Raw genomic sequence first — 10,590 nt, 5'->3', positions numbered from 1 at the left:
AAATTGAATACAAAATATTGAAATTATTTTTCACTGCGACTTCTTCGGTATGACTGCGGTATATTGGGATAATGACTAGTCTATATACTTTTCTGTTCAAAATACTATGTATTATATATGTGTAATATTTTATACTATGTAATGATATCTATCAACATATTAAAAAATGAAGTCCCTTCCGGTCTGTCTGTCTTTATTCTTTAAAACTACGCAACGGAATGCATTTTTTTTTAATAGATAGAGTGATTCAAGAGAAAGGTTTATATGTATAATACATACATAATATAGTAGAGAAACACTCATAATTTTAGAAGTTTTTAATGTGATGTGATGTACTGTGCACACATGTGAAGCAGGGGCGAGTTGCTAGTAGCATATGTAAAAATATAATATTTTTAAAACATGCAATTTTTACATTGTAATATGGCATATTTAAGAAATTTCATGTTAAAAATCTTAATTTTTTCTTCGAAATGAATATGAAACCAACACAAGGAAAAAACTTTTTTTGCATAAAAAGTAATTATAAATTATAAATAAGAAACCGCGTTTCATACACAATAAAAATACAATGGAACTAACTTCCTTTTTAAAGTAACTCTTAAAATGTCTCACTTACACTTTGCTATTCTATAAATCCAATAGAATACCTATAGCTATATGTAATCTTATTATAGAGTCACCAGAGATCCCAAGTGATCCTATAAAACAACATAGTGTGCGTTCATGAATAATTCAAAAGCTTCCGGTCCAACTCACAATAGACTGTCTATACTCGTAGGTGAAATGAGAATGAATCATTGATATATAAAAATAACACTAGTTTCGTATAAATTTGAAAAAAGTTACTCTTAAAACTGTACTGATTTAAAAATAAAGAGAAAAAAAAAACAGTTAATATAGGATAAGAAATAAAAGGAATCAGCTACTCTAAATATGTAACTCCGTATCTTAAACGCTATGTTTTTATTCACAAAATTTATAAAAAGATGCGTTCCTTAGCATGACATTAGTCAAGGAATACTTCCGTCTACTCCATCAGAAATTATAGTCCATATAAATTTTTTGTTAATACTTCGGAAAATTTCTCTATATACGTTGCTTGTCGTTTGAAAAGAGTGCATAATTTATTTCTAATGCGCTCAATTTTTTGTACCTCTTTTGCCACAAAATACACCTTGACTTTTCTGTAAGTCAATGAGATGAACAGAATTTTACCAATGGGAGACTTTAGGATAAAATCGACTGACTATCTTACCTTTTTCTATCGCTAAATAACATGTTTACATGCTAATGTCGGTTTAGGGGTATGGTGGAGACATCAGTGGATTTTAAGATGGTACACAGTTTGTTGGTTATCGTATATTAGGTACCTAATATTTGACGGACCATATATTTAATACATTTTCTCCCTCATTGTTTAAAAAAATAAACAATACTCTTCATCTTCTTCTTCCTACCCTTATCCCAATTATTATTTGGGGTCGGTCAAATCTTTTCGTAATATGGACAATATATTTTTTATCCATACTACAAAAGGATTTAGCTTAGTTTTACGACTAGCTGCTTGCCTGACGTCAACCCTCTTTGGGAATGCATTTATTGATAGTTTCCGCCACCTACGGTTCATAGGAAAGGATTAAGGAAGAAGAAATTATGTGAGAAAGGAAAGGGGAGACACTGCAGCGGCTCTAGAGTCCTAGGTCGAACACCCGTATACCCTTATTCTAGAATCGAACAGATTTCTAGAGAAGAACACCTCTGACTCCTAAAAAAATAAACAATGCTATGATCGAAAATTTCGAAAAAAACTACCATAGTGTCTGGTAGGTGCCTAGTTATACCTTTAGCAATCAATACTATACGAGTATATAGAATACCGTTTCCATACATCTCATAACTGTAAATGCGACGCATATTCCTAGTTAAATTCCTTCACATAATAACATGTAATACAAGAGAAACGTGACGAGTTGTGAATAGAGAATATAAGCTATATAGCAACTAGATGTGACATAGAGGAAGGAACTGTTAACAATAAAGACTAGCAACCCCTTTGCTAATAATGTACTCTGTCAGTCAAATAGGCTTCCACGCGGTCCCTTTTGTAAATTATCGTTGTTAATTTCTGATGAATTTGTAACGATGGATAAGTGACCTGCTTTCATCCTCAAATACCTCTCACTGGTGCCTTGTTAGCATATACCGATAGCTCACGCTGAGTTATCTTTTATTTACAATAAAAAAAAAAATAACTGGATGTGATACAGAAAAGTTAAGTGAGACTGTAAAGTAGGATATTTAATTTCGTAATAAAAAAATTTAACAGTTAAAAAAATTATAGTACGTAATGCATGCAATATGTATATGCAATATGCAATAAATGCATTAATTGATAAATATATATTATAAACTATATACTGAAATATATTTTGGCAAGGACACATTTCAAGAAAGTTTACTAATTGAATCAAGTTAGTAAAAACAGCTTATAAACGCTAATAAACCTACATCAATCTACTGAAAACTAAATGTGTCTTCTATTTAATGAAATATTGCAAAAAGTATTCATGATGATAAATCGCCTTCATATCAAAAATTGAAAATACCACCTGCTATTTCTACCAGTGCAATAATCCAAACTTTGTTCAATATAAGTTTAATGTAAAAACTCCGAATCCAAATTTATTCTAAATACATGTAAGTTATTTTGAGATTACCAAGACAAAGAAAAAAAAATAGCACGTAAAGTAGTTGCAAACGAGGCATTTACTTAAATGAATATGAATAATATCACATATGTTATATAACTAATTACGTCACCTGAAGGCATTATTCAGTTTCACAAAATTACGAATACTATTTTGAAATTATGAGCGACAATTTTAAAACGCCTTAAATTTTAATTACACATTATTGTGTTTATACTCTTTTTCTGAATTTAAATATTTTTAAATTAGAAAATTATTAAAAAAGAAATCGTAACATCCCAGATCATACATTACAAATAGTACTTTTTTTTACGATTCCAGCTTGTTTAGAAAAAAAAATATTTTTAAAAATTTTACTTTACAATTTCTTAACAGCAACTTATATCGTGTGATCGAGATATCTTCACTGGCTACAATAAAAAGTCGCCTATGTCCTTCCTCATCCTATATAGTACATATATATACCTACATATATATCAAAAGAAAAGCTAAGAATAAACAAACAAACAAACTTACTATCGCATTTACAATAAAAATAATGATCAAGTGCATAATATATGTTATACAATCTAGTCAAAAACTTCTAGTTACAATAATAAATCTGTAACACTACATTCAGTCTCATTCATATCGATATCAAAGCTGCTACAGTGTTGTATTATAAAGTGCTACGTGTTCTGTTGAGAATAGTTATTGACAAGTGCAATATTGTCACTTCTGTTATATAATAGTAGCTCTGTCTGCTTTCGTTTGTGAGAAGCAATCTCACAATTTCCATCATAAACAAGGTTGGAATGATATTGATGAAATCTGGTAGAGAATGATATATTGAGCTCCGAAAACTGACATATAGTCTTTTGAATTAACTTTTAAATCGACCCAGATCATTTCGATCGTTCTTATATTTTAATGTGCAGTCTAATAAAAAAAAATTGAAAAAATCGTCAATTTTTCACTTACTGAACATTATATTCTTTACGAAATTGATAGAGTTTACTCCAGTATAAAACACATACGCATTTCATATTGCTGCCATTGTAATCGTATTTTATTTTACTTTTATAAAAAAAAAATCAAATCGTTTTAATATTTACTTCAAGTAAATCTTTTCAGAGTCAAAATGGCTATCTCCTATTTCACCTAAAAGAAACATACTAGGCCCTGATATGCTCAAAGATAAATAATATAGCTAAATATCAATCAAATAAAAAGATTATGGTAAATTCAGTTATTAGTTATGGTATTAATAGGAACTTTGAGTAGTCAATTTAAGTGAATAAATATATACTTAAGAATTAAGATAATGTCGTTACTCAGGTTAATCACATCCTTCTCCTGAGTGCCAATTACTTTATAAATGAACTCTCTGAACTAGAGACTGCAATTTCTATTAAGTTATTCAATTATTTTCAGTCTCAAAGAAATTAGTAGTTTAATTATCGACTGGCTATCTTGAACGCAACTCGATCACGGCTCACTATTAAGTAGTAATAGATTTATGAAGTTCTTAGAAAACGTAATTAAATTATAAAGTCACAGTGTTGTCCTTATTGTATAGAGATATGGGGTTATACCTTAACAACATAGACTTATTTACGAACCTTTTAGAGCGTTGAGTGGTCTATAAAAGTTAGGGCTTCTTTTCTAGTGAAGTAAATTTTTTAATAAAAAAATCTTGTTAAAAGCTGGCAAAAATATTTCACGTCTATAATAAAATCAGGTATAATGGACTACAGCGATTGTATTTTAGTACAAATTTAATAATACTAAAATACAATATAGACAGGTTTTCTTTTGTGTAATAATAATAAATAGTTCTTATTTATTTTGTTTTTTAATTTTTTTTAACTGGAATTATGGAATCGATGTAAGAGGACAACATAATATGGTCTATATCAAATCTACGTGAGGACAGAATAATGATAATAAAAGATTATAAAAAAAAAATATATTTTGGAAATGGAATAATAAATTGATATATAATATATAGTCAGATGCAATCTAAGGAAGAAATCAAATTTCCAGAAATGAAATATTTGCAAGAAACGAATTATGAAAAACCATGATTCAACAGATGTAACAGAGACCTTTGGCGTCCGGTTTCCCTTTCCCATCTCTTATGAAACTTTGCATGGTGATATACTTTATAATAAAATTAAAAAATAAATACTCCATATTCATTTTAATAAAACGTACTCAGTTAAACTTTGAAATAGGAATAGTCATACAATGCTTTTATAATTTTGAGTAAATATTAAACAATTCTGAATGGGTTTAAAATTATTATTTGTATTTTTTTTTTTCTTAATTATTCAAACTTATCAATTTTTTCATTATTATCAGGTAATATAAATTAATAATTGCATTATAATAACAACCACCCGTTTTCATTACCATACTTAACTGATGATAAAGACTCTAACAGTTATAACAAAGGCATAGTTAAACTTAAGAACGAAACACACAAATCCTTAAGTAAACTGTTAAAAGGGTGAACAAGGCGGTTAATTGTCAAACGTAAAAGCAGGTGACCTATAAACTTAGTTTTAGATAGCGGAATGGATTGGATAGGAGAAACCATCGTCTTTAAATCAGTTTATAAGCTGAGTGCAATTTTATTGAGCCATTTGAAATATCGTGAAATAGATAAAACCAATAGTAAAAAGTAAAAGGATATTGTTAATGTTTAATTAAATAATTATTAAAGAAACAAAGTATTAATTAATTATTGAAATAAACAACAATATGATAATGTAGAAAGTTTTTGGAATAGGGCTTTAGAATAAATAAACATCGACGCAGAATTAACGGAGACGTCGATTATTATCTTGTAACATACTCATAATGATACAAAAATACAATGAAATTTAAAATCTCTTCTTTAAAATTGGTTATAAAACGATTCCTAATATAATATCAAATTGTATATAAATATACGCCAAATTGGAAACTGTAAAAAATTGTCGCAATTAAATATGAATGAAAAATTTACTAAATATTCTGTTCTGATTTTAGATACTATGTGTATTTTGTTATTTATAGAATTACATAATACTGGTCTTTACACAAAACTTTGTTCGCATGACCACGATATAGTATTAAATTGGTTGGATATATATTATTACATAAGTATAATAATCCTAAATACATATTAACTATCACACACAGTGCCTCTAATAAAATGCGCTCAAACTTTATATGTCTGTGTTAAAGTACAATTCTTTATACGCGAAATACAAAGGGAAAGCCCGATGTAAACCATTAGCATTGGGATTTTCAAAACCCTTATATATTAAAAAAAAATCGGGTGAATCGTGAAAAGAATTAGCCTAAGTTGTATGCGTGTGCATACCAAATTGCGTGACAATTGGTCGAGCCGTTAAAGCACCAAGAGGTTACAAACAAACAAATTTACATTCATATTTATAATATTAGTAAGGATTATGTAAGTTGTAATAAAGTAAAAGTGCCGCTTAATTAATGCCCTTGAAACAGAATGGGTTGACAAATTTTACTAAATACTCCATTTATTCAGAACGCATACACTATAAACAGAATATATTTACTGACTGAAATCTGTTTCACCACAAAGTTATGTTTTTGACAGCTTTGAAATTGTAGTTATAACAAATTAATTGAGTCTCGATTTCCGGACTCACTCTCGCATGCAACAGTAATTAATTTGCATGCCTGTAGTTATATCACTTAAACCGAGAAATCTTTAGTGACATCGTGGTTTAAACTAAAACTAGATTATTATCAGCAGAATTAGATTATAATCATTAGAAGTTATTGTCTATTGATTCACCCATAAACTGCCATAAAGAACTTAATTATCTTTTTACGCTGACTTCTTAAAATATGTTTTAAATTCAACATAATATAGCATGGGATTCCGCCTGTCAAGCGTGACAACTACTGGCAAAACCTCCTTTATAGAAGAGACTTATGTTCATCAGTAAACAGTCAACGGCTGATATGATGATAGCTGGATCTATTTAGGGTCGTCCTAAAATTTGTATATATAAGATCGTTCAGCTAAGATTTTCTTCTTCTTTATCTCTTATCAATACTTTGATCTATATGACTGCCCATTGAATTAATTTATTTTTCTGGTTATATCAATATTTTTGATATCCTCATTTTGGACTCTTTGTTAATTAATTAGACACTTAATTTCTACTAATTTTACCCGCGATTTTGTCTGTATTATCTACGAAAGTAATTCGATAATTAATTTTAAGTTGACTTATGTGGGGTACCTATATACAATAAAAGAATAGACGATAAGAAAATATAGACAATAAAAAGAGTTTTGCTGTATCAGTACATAACAGGTGTTGTGTGTATTTTAGAACTCAGTCTCAATCCAAGCTAAACTGGAATATCTCCACCGACCAATAGTCTAAAAGCCTCGCTTTAACAATACATCGTCTTGTTTCTCCAACCATGATATGGCATGATTGGCAAAATCATCGACTTCAATTGGTGACAGCCTTATAAATTAAAGTAGTAGAAGAAGAAATCTCAACTATATGAAAATGACGTTGAATTACACAAATACAGTGCTTCCGGGACATTTTAGTCTAAAAACTGATAAATGGAGTGACTACAAACAGTTATAATGGACTCTCAAATTCCATGGCAAATTTGTGAATCGAATATTAAAAAAATATAATAAAGTACGTTCATTGTTTTTGTCTCGGTGTGAAAAAAAATATTTAACTGTTTTTTTTTTAATAGTTCCAAATAGACCAACTGATGTGGAATTTTTACTTATGTATGTTTATAACTACGAGTATATATGTTTCAATTCAAACAAAAGTTGGAACCTATATGGTCGTGTACAGTGCAGTTTCAGAGATGTTTTCTTTCACAAACACTCAGGCTATAGAATAAACTCCCTGCTGAGATTTTTTGTAGAATCCACTATATGGGGTGTTGTAAACGTCCATAGACTACAGTGACCAATTACTTTAGACGGGCTGTACGCTTGTTTACCACAGTCATATCATTTTCGTAGTTTAAAAAAATTGTTTGATTTGTAAATTAATAAAATTTTGCCAACAAAAAAATTGTGATAATGTCATCAATTATAGAGTAAAAGTGTGCAGTAATTTATAGCAACTATAGGTTTATTGATGGTTAAATGAAATTTTTTAGACTTACAACGTCAGTTAAGAGACAGACTAGTTAGTATTAGGGACGTACGATGCACATTTGAAAAGAGAATTTTTGGAAACAAAAGATCTAACATATGAAATTGCTTTACAAATATGTCTTAATTATCAAGCTACATGATAAAATAATGCCGAAGCAAACTCCATTATATGGGTAAGATATGTTATGTATGAAAATAATGGGTAATTTAATAATTGCTTTCCTGTTGATTTATGTGGGATATCTGTATAATTATTATGACAATTAAAATTATTATGTTTCCAGTCTCTCCCAAATTGCGTCTTTTAATCTTTGTCTACGCCAAATAAACAGAAGAATTCATATTCTTACCTATTTAATATGAATACAATCATAAATACATAAAAATTTATAAAAATTCTGTTTCACAAAAAAAACTGACACACAATGTAGGTCATTTTTTTTACCGTGTGTACAAAATCAGTTAATTCAATTTAAAATCTAAATTACTGAACTAATTGTGATAAAACTTCTATGGCACTAATCTGTAAGTATATACCAGAGGGAGACTTTGTATAAAAGTCGTTTGCTTGGGCACCTCTGTCCCATTCGTGTTTTAACCCTATAGCAGTTGTGTTTGTATGGCTGTGTTTCGGTTTGAAGGGTGGGATATGGCGTTAATTTACAGGGTACAGAGGAATAATATTTAAGTCCTCAGGAATGGCAACGCATAGGGGGTATCATGGGCTATACATATATATACTTTCAGATAAAAAAGAGGGCTCGTCAGTTAAATTCATCGTCGAGTTATGGTTTAACAAACATAAAAAAAAGAACCAAATCGATAGTCTTCTTTTTTTGAAGTTGGTCGAAAAAGTTTTCAACAACATTAAAATGTTGTAATATAACAAATTATATTATATTGATTATCATATTTTACAATGTGAGTTACATAATACTTATTTACAAAGGGGGAAATAAGCGACTGATGACAACATGGTAAACTGAAAATATCTACGTCGGCTTTGCGTGTTCGCTTTTAAGTTATTCGAAGTTGTAATTTAATATAGAGACTCATAATTTTACAGAATCGCGATATGTTACGATATCGATCTTGTAACCAGTCACCTACCATGACTGTGCCCGAAATTTCATAGCTGTAGAAACACGACCTTGTTCTTTAAAAAAAATGTTGTCAGCATTTTTTATTTTAATTTTGTTTTTAGTTTATTATCAGATGACGTATATGCTTATTTGTACCCTTGTGGTATAAAAAAATATAAAGTTATTATTTTTTTTATAAAAGATCACTTTTTATATTTTTTCCATTAATTTTTGTGGCGGTTTCTCTCAAAATATCATATTTTTCCAATTAAATTAATTTTATTTAGAGGAATCTCTTTATTACCGAAGTTGTTATAATTTTTATTTTTTTCTAAAGACAAAATTGACATTTTTAAAATAAACAGTAACAATATATAATAATACTTGTATAACAATAAAACATTGACGAAGCAGAAATTGGAAAAATTATAAAAAAACCAAACAATACAACTAACAACTTCCTCCTTTATGACGTCGATTTAAAATTATGCGTTTTGACCGTAGGATATTTCATGGCGGTGATTTAACACAAACAATATAAAATCATTTATCTACTGCAGCACTGTCGATATTGATATCAATGTGATTCATCAAAAGCATGAAATAAAGGATCAAAAACCCACAGTTAGGTCGCCAGGCTAAAATATTGCGTGACGTTATATATCTTTAAGTAATTGTCACAAAGGTCACCAGGGATGTTTAATAGTGTTGTAATTAAGCAGTGAATATTTTTACGGTTAGAATGATGTAATTGATACAATGTTTGAAATATTTTTTATTAATACACTGTCACACCAATAGTCTGGTCCTAAGCTACGATACCCTGTATTATTAGAAACCTGGCAATGAAAATTAGAGTGTCCAACAACAACCGGGCTCAGAGTTAATATAGGTAGAAAAGTTCATTTCCTAAATTGGTCCTATCGAGAATCAAATCCAAGAACTCTTTTGCCAAGTGTTGTACACAACACTGCACCAGGAAAGTCGACAAAATATTTTCTAACTTCCTGGTAATGAATAATAGAAATGACTAATATTAGACATTAAGGTGTGGTACAATATTTTTCGATTAACACTCCACTGCTGAACATAGGTGTTGCCCACGAGGGGATTTACCACGCTTGGCAGGCGGATTAGCAATCGTAGTTAGGCTTTGGTGGTATTTTAAGAGGGACGTTTCTACTCATCTCTCGACATTCTACAAACATCACCAAAGCCTAAATGCAATTGCCAACCCGCCCGGCAAACGTGGCAACTACTGGCAAACCCTTGCATTAAAAGAGAAAGGGATTATTAGTAATGGGGTCTTTTTTTTTGATGGGTGAAAATGGTATGATAACCCCGCCTGCGCTAACGGGATACGCTGGCGGAGCACCAGTGAAGGGTGATAGATGAGAATGAAAACAGGCCAGTTAGTCAATCGTGATGAATTCATCAGGAATTGACCATGATAGTTTCCAGGGAGAACCGCGAGGAGGTCGACCTGGTTGGGTATATTGCTAGCAATAGGATTCTCAGTCTCCATCACTAACAATCCCTTTTCCCCCTTAGTAATGGGGTCTAACAGTCCCATTGCTATCAATTAATTATATTATGGTCCATTAAACTAAAAGATTCAGTAACGACTACATTGTGT

This window comes from Galleria mellonella, unplaced genomic scaffold, assembly GCF_026898425.1.
Source record: "Galleria mellonella isolate WM207_F2 unplaced genomic scaffold, CSIRO_AGI_GalMel_v1 utg1432, whole genome shotgun sequence".
NCBI lineage: Eukaryota > Metazoa > Arthropoda > Insecta > Lepidoptera > Pyralidae > Galleria > Galleria mellonella.
Note: the sequence above shows the minus strand (reverse complement) of the source record.